This window comes from Carex rostrata, chromosome 5 (assembly GCF_964058835.1).
Source record: "Carex rostrata chromosome 5, lpCarRost1.2, whole genome shotgun sequence".
NCBI lineage: Eukaryota > Viridiplantae > Streptophyta > Magnoliopsida > Poales > Cyperaceae > Carex > Carex rostrata.
Genome location: NC_135922.1, coordinates 3,274,299 through 3,279,124, shown reverse-complemented (window position 1 = coordinate 3,279,124; position 4,826 = coordinate 3,274,299). Strand labels below are relative to the sequence as shown.

At 34.3% G+C, this 4,826-nt stretch overlaps 1 long non-coding RNA gene across 6 annotated transcripts; it reads left to right on the top strand.

Annotated features, from left to right (window-relative positions):
- Window positions 1-262: 262 nt before the first annotated feature.
- Window positions 263-4,071, top strand: LOC144554232 (uncharacterized). 6 transcript variants are annotated; one of them, XR_013511575.1, is made up of 6 exons: window positions 263-551; window positions 881-945; window positions 1,968-2,116; window positions 2,937-3,032; window positions 3,409-3,469; window positions 3,856-4,071. It is a non-coding gene; the product is annotated as an uncharacterized LOC144554232 (long non-coding RNA). The 6 variants fall into 6 exon arrangements; XR_013511573.1 differs by having other exon boundaries at window positions 1,332-2,116; XR_013511572.1 differs by having other exon boundaries at window positions 881-1,010.
- Window positions 4,072-4,826: the final 755 nt, after the last annotated feature.

Sequence of the window (4,826 nt, the reverse complement as noted above, 5' to 3'; positions counted from 1 at the left end):
AATTTTCATTTCCCTCCCACTTTGACCCCTTAGCAATTCGGATCCATAAAGTAATTCAAATTGTGAGTGCAGATTCGGACCATTCGATATTTTGTGGCACGAATATTAAAGAGATCTGTGCATTCACCTCGGACCAGATCCTAATCGGACAGTCCATATCTAAAGTCACAATTCAAGTTACTTTAGAGACATTGGACCCAGACAAAAAACCCTAGAACTTATCCCCTCTCCCGCAAATGACCCTCCCTGCCAGCCACCTTGTTATTTCAATTTTATTTGTTCACCCCAGAAGTGCTACCCTCTCAAAGTGGCTCGTTTTACGCCTCTCTCTCTCTCATAAGTGCTACCCTCTCAAAACCCGATCAAATCGATCTCTAGACCATCCTCAAAACCCGATCAAATCGATCTCTAGACCATCCTCAGACCTTTCGCTCTTAGGCTTAAGAACCTAGCTTCTGGCTCTTTTCTCTGGCGCGATTCAGGTCTAGAGGAAGGTTAGATCGAACATCCAGTCGGGTACAGTGTGAACCAACTGATTTTTTCCAAATCAGGTAACAAGGTAGTAATTAATTTGGAAATTACTAGTTTTATAGTTTCTGGTTTAATTCGGGTAACCCTAAAATTTTCACCTCAAACTTGTTATTTCGAAATTGAACTGTCAATAGCTTATCAAAGCATGTTGATGCTCGTTTAAGTGTTGCCTTGCTTGTTTGTTCGAATTTTGTGTTATGGGAACAAAGAGAGAAGGTTAATTGGATAGTTCTTGTTAAATATAGCAGTAAGGTTGAGGTTTTAACACTTATTGGATAGTTCTTGTTAAATTAGAACTCGCAAATTGGTGATTTTTTAACTACAAAATTTATTTTTAATTATTATGCAGGACATCAGCATTGGGTCTGGGATTGTATTTTCTCAGTTGATGGTGCTTAAATTATTTGATCACAGGTAAGTTTTTCCAGAAAGAGAAGGCTGTAATTCCAGTTGATGGTGCTTAAATTATTTGATCACAGGTAAGTTTTTCAGTTGACGGTGCTTAAAAGGGTATCATGACACCCCTATTACAGCCCATGCCTGTAATTCCATTAGACCGTCAATTAGGCTCAATATGTGCCACATTTACTCCTGGTTATCAAAATGGATACATTTGTTTTCGTTTACTGTGGCACCAACATTAATTAAGAGTCTTTCTAATAATAAAAGTCAACATAAAAAAAGTTGCAATAATATTAATAATAGTGTACATCTCTATAATTTATAAGAATAATAAATTATTTTTCAAGTTAAAGTAAAATTATAAATGTGTTATTAATTGAATTTGTATGATTCTAAAGGACTTTTGGGCATTTGCACCAACCATTTATTGAATTATAATAAAAATTACAACTATCAGAGGAGCACGACTGCCATATATGTTGGTAAATTACTCTCATTTCTTAGATATATTTTAACTTTGCTGAAGGATTACTATGGTGGTTTTTGCAATAAAAAATTATGCTGCCAGTAAAACTTGTGTTGTTCACAAAGTCAAATAGTATGAATAACTATTATGTGAACTTCCTCTATTAGATAGATATTATTTGCTTCTAGAATTCAGTTCTTGGCTAGAGGTTTCATTATATTGTAGCAAATAGAATAGAAATATATACTTAATCAGACTAGCTATAATGGAGGGTTCCAATGCCACAAAGTTAATAGTCACCAACTAATTTTTTTTTATTTCAAATTTTAAAATCCAATTGTCTAATTCAAACTGTTGATCTTGTAAATAATGAACTTGAAAAATCATAAAATTTTACGAGCACACATCTCTCATGAAAATGAACAAGATCAATGGTTTGGATTTGATATTTAAAATTTCAAACTTTGAAATATAAATAAAAATATTGTGGCATTTTGTGACGCCAATAATTTGTGGCATTGGAACCCTCATTTTTATGTGTGGTGCTTACACAACCTTTTTTTTATAGTTGCTCCAATATGCTATGCTCATCTGGCTGCGACCTAGGTGGGTCAATTCATGAAGTTTGATGATTATCAGTCTGACACATCCTCAAGCCAAGATGGCCACTCTGGGGGTGGTGCACCTGTGCCGGAGTTGCCTCGCCTCCATGAGAAGGTAAAGAGCTCATTTTCTTTTGCTAAGTTAACATAATAGTCTAAGAAGGTGAGGAGGCCTTCATTAGAAGGTGATGAGCTCCATGTTATTTTGCCAAGGAATAGTCTGACTGTCTGTGGTGTATATGAGGCTCTTGAGGCCTCCATTAGAAGGTGAGGAGCTCCATGTTATTTTGCCAAGGAATAGTCTCTCTGTCTATGGTGTACATAAGGCTCTTCAAGCCATGATAAGTTATGGCTGTTTTTATGATGAATATTAGTACTTACTATTGTTTTGTTGTGGTCCCTGGTAGGGATTCGTCTTAATTTATGTGATAACTTTGTGTTAGCAGTGCTTGGTAGATTATCTTTGTTATTTTCTGTGTACTTGGTTATTTGTTAGCTGTGCTTGGTAGATTATCTTTGTTATTTTCTGTGTACTTGGTTGGTTGTTAGCTGTGCTTGGTAGATCATGTACTTAGTTATTGTTGATTTTCTTTATTTTTATTTTATATGAATGACCCAAGGACCATTGTTTTCAAAATTTGTAATCTTGGCATATTTTTAGGGTCAAACACTAAAGTTTTCATTTGCTTTTATTATTGACTAATACATAATTAGTCAATCAATTTTTAAATTAATCACATTTAAAAAAAGTGATTAAAACAGATTTTCAATCCTCACGGCGTAGCGTGGGCACTTGACTAGTTTTCCTAAAAAAAACAAATATTTTCCTGAAGATAAATGGTGCTAAGTGCAGCTATCAGTACATGTATATTAACTATGTTGATATTTTAATTCTTTTATATGAATCTAATTGTTTGCTTCATTTTCAAATGAAGGTCGCCTAGTGGTTGAATTATTACTTGTAGTAGTAATATTATTCCCACTTACAAGGAAGAGTTATGAACCCTCAAAGAGGCCTCTGACAGAAAAAGGTCTTATTTTTACAATGTCTTCTATTTTCATAAAAGAATAAAATTGAAATGCATGCTACTATATAGGAACAAAACACTGTATGAAATGCTAAACAACACACTTCAGCATAATATGTAAAAGGAAAAAAATTAGGTACACCTATTTATGACCTTCAAGTGTCCCTAAAGGCCATAAGTTAGAGCCCTAAATTTCACCATAAGTCTCTAAAGGCCCCCATGCTGTTAAATATATCATGTGTTTCTTGAATAGTTCTCTCCATTAGGTCTGAAGCCACATGAAAACAAAATTATGTTTAATATGTACTATTTTTGTACTTGCATGTTTCATTGTATAAATAAATTTCAGAACTTAATACAAGTCATTCTTCACATTTAGGGTGATGCGGTTGGATATTGCCTTGCCATTGTGAAGAGCAGTAGTCTCAGTATAATTGGGGGTAAGTTCAATTTCCTATATTCTTTTTGTTTTATTTTTTATCTTTGACTGATTATGGTTAAAGTGAAGTGATAATAGGTCCTTACAGTAATTATGTGCTATATTTCTCTCCTGTAAAGCAATAATTGTTGGTTTTGCTCAGTCAGGAAATTAGGTGTGGCCAATTCATGCTCTTATTTCAACAATTGCTTGTACAAAGTTAGATAAATATTTGATCAATTATGTATCTGAAGCACAAATGATCCAACAACAATAAGCACCAACCATTGAAACAAGAGTAAGCAAGCAAATTTGTTATTTACAAGAAATTTGTTGAGGTTAGTAAATTTAATAGTTTTCTTATGTAATGGTTGTTAAAATTCATATTTATTATGTGCAAAGTTTCAGATGAAAACTCAAGTGAAGTACAAGAGCAATAAAGTGCTTTTGTTGCCATGAATTCGACTGTGGAAATTAACTCAATATCAGTGCATGAAAATATGAAAATATAGAAGTTACAAGTACTTGCAGTATAGTACTTTTGTTTTACTATTTTTAAAATTCTGATACAATGTAAGATGATTATACTATGTTGGTCAATGCTTATTAGTTGCTTTCTATATATTTTTGAATGTGTTTTACGTAAATCTTGATTAATGGGAAACTGAAAATTGTAAAACAGCACTGAGCTAGTACCAGATTGGTACAGGAAGGGTGGATTGTAGAATTGGAGCATGCTAATTTGCATCCATTTCCTGTTAATATATTCTTTGGTACATCCATGCAAATAGTAATTACTGTGCATGCAAAAAATGCAAATCATATCCTTAAAAAATAATCATCCATGCAATAATCTAATCATCTTCTCATGCTAATAGTTAGGTGGGACCCACGTTCCCTTGCCTTGCAAATAGTAAGGTGGGACCAACATGTGTTAGCCTTGCAATAGTCAGGTGGGACCAACATGAGTTAGCCTTGCATATAGTCAGGTGGGACCCACGAGTGTTAGCCTTGCAAATACTAGAAACAGGGTCAACTGTGAAAGTATTAGCATGCGTAGTGATTGCAAGGCCAGGCGCTTGCAACAAGTCAGAAAATAGTTGTTGCAAGGGTGTCCTTGCAAATACTTAGTAGTTGTAAGGAACGTAGTTGCAAGGTTATTGTTGCAAGGGTAAGCGCATGCAACAAGCATTTTCGGGCTTGTTGCAAGGCTAGGCGCTTGCAACAAGCCACTTTCTGATGCATGCAATAAAATCGGATTCTAGTAGTGATAGATCCGTACAGTTTTCATTAGATCAGTAACCAATGTTTGAATTTTTTTCATGAAACCAAACCCTCAATTGTGTACTTCGCTGAAGTTAACATTGATAATTTTATGT